The sequence below is a fragment of the Puma concolor genome, chromosome C2, assembly GCF_028749965.1.
Source record: "Puma concolor isolate L17-30 chromosome C2, mPumCon1.1.hap2, whole genome shotgun sequence".
Taxonomy (NCBI): Eukaryota; Metazoa; Chordata; class Mammalia; order Carnivora; family Felidae; genus Puma; species Puma concolor.
Window position 1 is genome coordinate 14,058,872 of NC_141675.1, and position 10,551 is coordinate 14,069,422.

Sequence of the window (10,551 nt, forward strand, 5' to 3'; positions counted from 1 at the left end):
AGAGAGGTAAGCTGATAACTGATACATTCAGAGCTATTTAGGATTTTAACACTGGGGAAAATGGTTTCTTTGAAAAAAAAGGGGTGGGGGGAAATAAAAGAGGGAAAAACATATGATAAAGACTATTGCCTGGGACTGACAAGGATGGGCGACGAATGGCAGCCAAACTTTCCTCCTTTTATCATTTGAAATTCAATAACCTGCATCTTTTGATGGTAAGTGTTGTACTGCCTACTTCGTGGGGCAAAGTCGCCCGAACTCCCCGACCACACATGCTAGGGCAGCGCTTACAAAGCTATAAAGTGCTATGTAAATCGGTGATAAAAATAGCAGTGAAATCATCTGCTTCCACATAATGGTAATAGTTAATAATTATTGAGTGTTTATCATGCAATAGGCACTTTCTAGGCTCTTCTCAAATTACCTTATTCAATACAACAATCTATTATTATCTCTGTTTTACAGAGCAGGAAACTGAGGCAAGGGAAATGAAGTAAACTGCCTGCTGGTTGAACCTACCAGGAGGTGGTAGTGACAGGACTGAAACCCAGCAGACTCATTCCAGGTCCCTTGGTTGCAATTACTGTTTTCTCTTGCATCTAGATGGAATAACAGTGACTGGCAACAATTAAAAAAAAAAAAAAGTCATCCTATAGAATGAATCAGTCTCTACTCCACATCACAAAGCACAAATTAAACAACCACTTTAGTCGCACACATAACCACATGAAAACGTGTGGAAAAAACAACACAGTCTTTGCAAGATCCAAGATTCAACAATGAGACAGACGTGAATGTGCCTATAGCACAGTGCTCCAAACAAAAAACAGGAACTTAACAAATATTGAATTTAAAATATATATATACACAGATTATTCTATGACTCCCTTTCCCTATCTTTTAAGCATTAGCTAAAAATTGGGCTGAAAATGCATAAAGATCAAAATTGAAATCCCCAAAGTATATAACAAATCCAGAAGTCATTGCCTACAGCAGAAATACATGTTATATTTTCACTAAACTGCTCTCTTTTCTTCCTGGGCACATAGAAAAGGCTCCGATTTGTAGCCCAGCTTGCATCTAAGAGGAGCCACGAGATCTTTCCTGGCCGACGGAATCTGAAAATTTCCATACATACCTCTAGATCTGGTCGCTAAAACCTACCCTCCTGGATCTAAGGTATCAGCTCTGGCAGACCAGTCCTCCAACAGAGAACAATGAGAAAAATTAGATGCAATAGAAAACAGAGCAAAACAAAAGGCAAACTTAGAAGGCATGGCAGAGTTATCAGGGCAGACGGAACTTAAGAAACCCTGATGCTACCAACGAGTGACAAATCACCGAGGTGAGCATGACTTTCTCTACCACTTCCATCAATCTCATCATCTCTCAGCATGTGTGACAAAGTGGCCAAATATGGAGAGACAGAGCAGAAAGCGGTTGCTGGGAAACTAAGATGCTAAGCTTTTGGCAATGCATCATGTTGGGGGGGACAATTCAGAAGTTTAGGGTCCACCTCAGGGCAAAGTCCCTGTAGGATCACACTCCACGGTTAGAACAAAGCCGAAATGGACCACATCTTACAAGGATTGGAAACTCAGCCTCAAATCAGCTCTAATCATTTAGCCAGAAAATAAATCAAATCTTTTATGGTAAAACGTAACAGTATCCATAGACTCTAATATTTATTAACAAAATGTCTGGCCTTCCGTTCAGAATTACCAAGCATATGAAGAGACACAAGAGAAAAGGAATTAACAGAAACAAATATATGGGTCATCCAGATATTTGAGCTACCAGCACAGACTTTAAAATAACTGTGATTTTAGTATGTTCAGGAAAATCGCGTGAAGATGAGAATTTCACCAGAGAACTTGAAAAATAAAGTGGAAATTCTAGAATTAAAAAATAGATAATTACTGAAATTCACACAGCTTAGAATTCTATACCAAGTGAAAATACACATCAATAACGACGGTGAGGAAGGTTTAAGGAGCTTGGAAGTCACTCACCACTCTGTCCCAACAACAAGTAAGTACAAACTAAACAGAGTGAAAAATCAACAACTCTTCTTGGATCCCTAAGAAAGGGGAGGTCCAAGGACAAACTGTTGCCCCTCAAGACCGGAGAGAAGGGTGAATACAGATCATCACAGCTTCCCAGAGCAGAGAATCACGAAGAAATTACCACAAGAACCAGTGCTGGGGTAAGAAAATTTGAACTGTGATTTATGAATTAATTGCTGAAGGCTCAGTGTGGACAACTCTCAGAGTTAAAAACTCCAGTGGGACCCAATCACAGGGAAGGTCCACAACATTGTGAGATTTACCTCTAGGAGCTCAGCCAGATTCCCTTAGTAAATATCTGGAAAAAAAAAAAAAAAAAAGGAAGGAAGGAAGGAAGGAAGGAAGGAAGGAAGGAAGGAAGGAGAAGAAAGGAAGGAAGGAAGGAAGGAAGGAAGGAAGGAAGGAAGGAAGGAAGGAAGGAAGAAAGAAAGAAAGAAAGAAAGAAAGAAAGAAAGAAAGAAAGAAAGAAAGAAAGAAAAGAAAAGAAAAGAAAAGAAAAGAAAAGAAAATCCCCACAGGCTTTCTGCAGGGAGGGAGAATAAGGAACCATTTTTCAAATAAGCCAGAGCGCTCTGTTCTTCATAACAAGGCCCATCCTCAGGGAAAAATAGTTAACCTGAAACTAACCTGCTGGGGTCTTATCAGAGCCTAGTTTGCCTGGGGAAAGGTAAACACCCAACACCAGTCTATTGGTGCTATCCTGTCCCGCCTAAATGGAGAAAACACCTGAGAAACACTTGTGAGAAAGTTCACAGTCCAGACACACAGCATCCCTGAGAGACTGAGACCTAATCACAGGACTAGAGAGTGCTTCCTGGGCGCCTGGGTGGCTCAGCTGGTTGAGCATCAGACTTCAGCTCAGGTCATGATCTCATGGTTCGTGAGTTCAAGCCCCACGTTGGGCTCACTGCTGTCAGCCCAGAGACCATTTCTGATCCTCTGTCCCCCTCTCTCTCTTTCTCTCTGCACCTCCCGGCTTGTGCTCATTCGCTCTCTTTCTCTCTCAAAAAATAAGTAAAACATTAAAAAATAATACTTATATAGACTGCTTCCCCTTCCCCACACCTCACCCCCCCCCCACGTCGCTAAAAGGCCTATCCACTGGAGTTGCTTTGACTCAGTACATCATGTCTGATTATGAAGAAAAAGTTACGAAGGCATACCAAGAGGTAAAAATATAGTTTGAAGAGGCAGAGTAAGCATCAGGATGCTTGCTACACCAGATATGCACCATTATGGCAGGGAAATTGGAACCATCAGATTAGATATTTGAAACAACTATGATTAATATGCTAAGGGCTTTAATGGATAAAGTACATGGCATGAAAGAACAGATGTTCAGTGAAAGCTAAGAGATAAAAATCCTGAGAAAGACTCAAAAAGAAATACTAGAGGTAAAAAAAAAAAAAAAAAAAAAAAAAAAAAAAAAAAAAAGCAAAGAAAACAAAAGAAACACTGTAAGAGAAATGAAGACCAACTTTCATAAGTTGATAAGACTGGACATGGCTGAGGAAAGAATCAGTGAGCTAGAGGATATAGCAATAGAAAGATCAAAAACTCAAAAGCAAAGAGAACAAAGATGAAAAATACAGAACAGAATTCCAGGGACTGTGGACAACTACAAAAGGTGTAATGTTCACAGAACGAGAATGCCAAAAGGAGAAGAAAGAAAGGAACAGAAGAAATATTTAAAATAATAATGACAGAATTTCCCCCCAAGTAACATCAGACACCAGACCACAGCTCCAGGAAATTCAGAGTTCACCATGAAGGATATATGTCAAAAAACCTCCACCTAGAAAAATGAGATACAAAGAGAGAGGGAGGCAAACCATAAGTGATTCTTAAACACAAAGACCAGACTGAGGGTTGCTGGAGGGGAGAGGAGTGGGGGGATGGGCTAAATGGGGGATGGGCATTAACGAGGGCACTTGTCACTTGTCGGGATGAGCACTGGGTGTTATATGTTAAGTGATGAATCACTAAATTCTACTCCTGAAAACAATACTGCACTACATGTTAACTAACTTGGATTTAAAATTTAAATAACCTGTAAAAATTATTTTTAAAAATCTATACCTAGGAACATCTTCAAACTACAGAAAATCAAAGATTAAAAAAAATATATCCTGAAGGAAGCAAGAGAGTGAAAACACATTACCTATAGCGAAACAAAGACAAAACTGCATCCAACTTCTCAGAAACCATGCAAGCAAGAAAAGAGTGGAGGGAAATATCGAAAATATTGAGAGAGAAAGGAGAGAAAAAAAGAAATTAGACATTTCATAACAGACAAAACCCGAAGAATCTACATTACATGAGTTTTTACAATGTGTTTTACTTTGTGAAAATTCATCAAGCCACATACTGAACATGATAAAACTTTATTTTCTTCTAAAATGTTTACAGAATGGTGAGGAGGAGGGGAGATGAGAATTAGGAAGCTTTAATGACTATATTCACCCTTCCCACTGTAAACCACCTGTCACAGTCTCCAGTTCTCGATGGGAAAACTAATTAACTTCAAATCATGTTCACAACTTTGCTAATTACAAAAGACTGGACATTTTGACTACTGGACTTTCAATTACCTAAATATAACCAGAAAGTACATAGGGTTCCTGAGCCTTTATCCAGAGTCAACGATATACACACTAGGCAACATGGCACCCGGTGATTGTTCCGAGTCCTTGGCTGTACAGGTTGGGGAGGCCTGAAGGAGGCCTCCTATGCCGAGATGCTTCAAAGCCTTGTTGAAAACGTCTGGGTCCCCCTTGAAGCCCCATCACACCCAAGTTTACCAGGAGATTTAGGTAGGAGTGGGGTTGATGGGCATCATCGTTCATAAAGTCAGGAGCGCTGATGAAAGAAGTCAAGCTTTGAAAGCTTTGAGTCTTGGACCTGCTCAGCGTCATCATTAACCAGCTTTACTTGGAGTACACATCAGATGGGGCATCAGTCTGGCTGTAGATGTCAGATAAGCTCTGTTAGAGGAGAACATGGAGCACTGCTGTTCACTTGTAGACGTACTGCCTTTGTGGCATGAATAAAAGGACCTGTGAGGTGCACCAAAAAAAAAAAAAAAAAAAAGGCATTGTGTTTGTAATTATTTTCAAACCCTCCTGAGATGGTCTGCTTGCTCTTTTCTTGTCTTTGTGCTCAAGGCAGAGGATGCAGTGGAGGACGGGAGTCACAGCTTGGAACAGAGCTGCCCCATCAAAAAACTCATTTTGGACTTTTTGTGAGTGAGACATAAACTTTAATTGGGTGGAGTTACAATATTTAAGGCTGTTGGGTATATATTTAGTCCCATGTAACTAACATACTGCTATCAGAACTTTCAAGGGAAACCAAACCACCAAAGGCTCAAAGATGAAAAAAAAAAGGGGGGGGAGTGACAGAAAATGTAACATGTTCACCAAGTACTGTTTTGTGCTAAAGTCTCTATTGATAATAACTAACATTCGTCAGCGTTTATCACTAGCCACTGACGATGTAACCTTCGTTAGATACATTGTTTCATTCAATTTCTACCAACACCATTTTAGGTGAGTATGATCATTATTTTTTTTTTTTTAATGCTTATTCATTTTTGAGAGAGCGAGACAGAGCGTAAGTGGGGGAGGGGCAGAGAGAGGAGACACAGAATCTGAAGCAGGCTCCAGGCTCCAAGCTGTCAGCACAGAGCCGGATGCAGGGCTTGAACTCACAAACCATGAGATCATGACCCGAGCTGAAGTCAGATGCTCAACCAACTGAGCCACCCAGGTGCCCCTGATTATCATTATTATTATACAGATAAAGGTAAATGAATAACAGACTGACTTTTTTTTTTAAGTCCAATATACTTAACATACAGTGTTATATTAGTTTCAGGAGTACAATACAGTGATTCACGAGTTCTAAATATTACTCACTGCTCATCAAGATGAGTGTATGCTTAATCTCCTTCACCTAATTCACTCACCAGCCACCCCTCTGGTAACCATCTGTTCTCTATAGTTAAGAGTCTGTTTTTTGGTTTGTCTCTCTTGTCTATTTTTGCCTTCGTTCATTTGTTTTGATTCCTAAATTCCACATATGAGTGACATCATATGGTATTTCTCTTTCTCTCACAGACTTATTTCATTTAGCATTATACTTTCTAGCTCCATCCATGTTGTTGCAAATGCAAAACTTCATTCTTTTTATGACTGAATAAGATTCCATTGTGTATATAACCACTTGTTTATTCATTCATCTATCAATAGACACTTGGGCTACTTTCATAATTTGGCTATTACATGCCGTTATAAACATGAGGGTGCATGTATCCCTTTGACATAGTATTTATCTATTATTTGGGCAAATACTCAGTAATGTGATCCCTGGATCATAGGGTAGTTCTATTTTTAACTTTTTGAGGAATCTCCATACTGTTTTCCATAGTGACTGTACTAGTATGTATTTCCACCAAGAGTGCACAGGGTTCCTTTTTCTCCACATCCTCACCAAGACTTGTTGTTTCCTGTGTTTTTAGCTATTCTGACATGTACGAAATGATATCTCATTGTGGTTTTGATTTGATGATGAGTGATGTTGAGCATCTTTTCCTGTGTCTCTTGACCATCTGTTCATGTCTTCTGCCCATTTTTTAATGGACTATTTGGTTTGGGGGTGTTGAATTGTAGAAGTTCTTTATTTATTTTATATACTAATCCTTTATCAGATAACCCATTTACAAATATCTTCTCCTAAACAGTAAGTTGTCTTTTAGTTTCATTGATTGTTTCTTTCACTGTGCAGAAGCTTTTTTATTTTGATGCAGTCCCAATGGTTTATTTTTTGAAACTTTGTTTCCCTTGCTTCGGAAGCCTTATCTAGAAAACAATATTGATATGGCTTGTCAAAGAAGTTACCCACCACCTATGTTCTCTTCTATGATGTTTAGGGTTTCAGGTCTCACATTTAGGCCTCTAATCCATTTTGAGTTCATTTTGTGTATGATGTAAGAAAGTGGCCCAATTCATTCTTTTGCATGTAGCTGTCCATTTTTCCCAATACCATTTGTTGAAAAGACTGTCTTTTTCCTCACTGCATATTCCTACTACCTTTGTCTAGGATTAACTGAGCATATAGTCATGGGTTTGTTTCTGGGCTTTGTATCCTGTTCTGTTGATCTATGTTTCTGTTTTTGTTTCTGTACCATATCGTTTTGATTACCACAACTTTGTAGTATAACTTGAAATCTGGAATTTTAATAACTATAGCTTTATTTTTTCTTTTTCAAGATTGCTTTGGCTCTCTGAGATCTTTTGTGGTTCCATAAGAATTTTAGGATTGTTTTGTTTAGTCCTATGAAAAATGCTGTTGGTATTTTGATAGGTATTACATCAATCTGTAGATTGCTTTGAGTATATGGACATTTTAACAATACTTGTTCTTCCAATCCATGAGCATAGAATATCTTTCCATTTGTTCTGTCATTTCAATTTCTTTCCTCATTGTCTTATGGTTTTCAGAGTATAAGTCTTTCATTTCCTTGGTTAAGTTTATTCCTAGGTATGTTATTATTGTGCAATTGTAAATGGGATAGTTTTCTTAATTGTTTTCTCTTTCTGCTGCTTTGTTATTAGTGTATAGAAAGGCAACAGACTTTCTACATTGATTTTGTACCCTGTGACTTTACTGAATTCATTTTTATCAATTCTAGTAGATTTTTAGTGGAGTCCTTAGGGTTTTCTCTATGGAGTGTCATGTCATGTACAAGTACTTCTAGTTTTACTTCTTCCTTACCAATCTGTGGGTCTTTTATTCCTTTCTCTTATCTTACTGCTATGGCTAGGACTTCCAGTACTCTGTTGAGTAAAAGTGGTTAAGAGTGGATATCCTGAGCTTAAGAGAAAAGCTCTGTTTTTCTTCATTGAGTATGATGTTAGCCGTGGGTTTTTTACATGTGACCTTTATTCTGTTGAGGTATATGCCTTCTAAATTTCTTTGTCGAGGGTTTTAATCATGAATGGATGTTACACTTTGTCACTTTATTTTCTACACTGATTGAAATGATCATATGGTTTTTATACTTTCTCTTATTGATGTGATGTATCACATTGATTGATTTGTGAATACTGAACTACCCTTGCTTCCCCAGAATAAATCCCACTTGATTGTGGTGAATGATTTTTTTAATGTATTATTGGACTTGGATTGCCAATATTTTGTTCAGGATTTTTGTATCTATGTTCAGCAGAGGTATTGACATATAGTTCCCTTTTATTTGAAGTGTCTTTATCTGGTTTTGGTATCAGGGTACTACTGGCCTCATAGAATGAATTTGGGGGATTTCCTTTTCTTCTATTTTTTGGAATAGTTTGAGGAAAATATATATTAACTCTTTTTTAAATGTTTAGTAGAATTTGCCTATGAAGCTATTTGCTCCTGGACTTTTGGTCGCTGGTTTTTGATTACTAGTTCAATTTCATTGCTGGTAATTCCTCTGTTCAAATTTCTTATTTCTTCCTGGCTTAGATTTGGGAGATGATATGTTTCCAGGAATTTAGCCATTCTTTCTAGGTTGTCCAATTTGCTGACAAATAATTTTTCATAATATTTTTATAATCCATTGTGTATTTCAGTTGTTATTTCTCCTCTTGTTTCTGATTTTGTTTGAGTCCTCTCTCTCTCTCTCGCTTTTTTGTTGTTGTTGTTGTTGTTGTTGTTGTTGTTGTTGTTGTTGTTGTTCTGATGAGTCTGGCTAAAGGTTTACCAATTTCGTTGATCTTTTCAAAAAACCAGCTCCTGGTTTCCTTGATCTGTTCTACTATAGGTTTTTTTTTTCTTTTTTGTTTGTTTTGTTTTTTGTTTTTGTTTTGTTTTTAGGTTCTATTTCATTTATTTCTGCTCTAATCTCTATTATTTTCTTCCTTCCATTGGTTTGGGGTTTTGTTTGTTGTTCTGTTTCTAGATCCTTGATGGTGTAACATTAGTTAGGTTGTTTATTTGAGATTATTCCTGCTTCTCGAGGTATGCCTGTATTACTATAATCTTTGCCCTTTGAACAGCTTTTGTTGCACCCCAGTGATTTGGGACCATTGTGTTTTCACTTTCACTTATCTCCATGTGCTTTTTGATTTCTTCTTTGATTTCCTGGCTGACCCATTCATTGTTAGTAGCATGTTATTTACCTTCCACATTTTTGTGCTCTTTCCAGATTTTTTCTTGTGGTTGATTTATAGTTTCACAGCATTATGTTCAGATAAGATGCATGGTATGATTTCAATTTTTTTTTTTTTTAATTTGTTGAGACTTGTTTTGTGGTCTAATATGGAATCTACTCTGGAGAATGTTCTATGTGCACACGAAAAGAATATGTATTCTGCTTCTTTAGGGTAGAATGTCTTGAATATATCTGTTAAATCCATCTGGTCCAATGTGTTGTTCAAAGAGACGGTTTTGTCATTGATTTTTGGTTTGAATGATCTATCCGTTGAAGTGTCTAGGGTGTTAAAGTACCCTACTATTATGGTATGACTATTGATTATTCTGTTCAGGTTTGTTATTAACTGCTTTATGCATTTGGGTCCTCCCATGTGGGTATATCAATATTTACAATATTAATATTTACAATTGTTACATCTTTTTGTTAGATTGTTCCCTTTATGATGACATAGTGTCCTTCTTTGCCTAATGATACAGTGTTTGTTTTAAAGTCTATGTTGTTTGATATAAGTATTTCAGCCCTGGATTTCTTTTCCATTTCCTTTGTTTTCAATCTGTACGTGTCTTTAAGGTCTGAAATGAGTCTCTTGTAGGCAGCATATAGATGAGTCTCGCTTTTTTATCCATTCTGTCACCTATCCCTATGTCTTTTGATTGGAGCCTTTAGTCCACTTACATTCAAATTATTATTATTGATGGGTATGATTTTATTGCCAATTTGGTACTTATTTCATGGTTGTTTTGTAGTTCTGCTCTTTCCTTTCTTTCCTTGTTCTCTTGTGATTATTTGGCTTTCTTTAGTAATATACTTAGATTTCTTTCTATATTTTTGGCATATTATTGCTGGTTTTTCATTTTTGGTTACCATTCAGTTTGTGTATAACATTTCTGCATATAGCAGTCCGTATTAAGTTGGTGGACATTTAAGTTTGAACACAGTCTTTACTCCTCTACCCCCATGTTTTAGGTATATGGTGTCATACTTTGCATCTTTGTGTGTGTGTGTGTGTGTGTGTGTGTGTGTGTGTGTGTGAGTCCATTCACTGAGTATTTAAAGATATACTTATTTTCATGGCTTTTGTGCTTCCTACTTTTCTCACTCTTACTTGTGGTCTTTCCTCTCCATTCAGAGTCCCCTTTAATATTCCTTATAGGGCTGGTTTACTGGTCGTGAATTCCTTTAACTTTTGTGTGTCTGGGAAACTCTTTATCTCACCTTCCGTTTGGAATGATAGCCTTGTAGGATAGAGTATTCTTGGCTGCAGATTTTTTTCCTTTCAGCACTTTG

The 10,551-nt window shown here is 37.4% G+C and overlaps 1 pseudogene; it reads left to right on the plus strand.

Moving 5' to 3' along the window:
• Window positions 1–4,803: 4,803 nt before the first annotated feature.
• LOC112850416 (ATP synthase F(0) complex subunit j, mitochondrial pseudogene) lies at window positions 4,804–4,987 on the plus strand (annotated as a pseudogene).
• The last annotated feature ends 5,564 nt before the right edge of the window (window positions 4,988–10,551 follow it).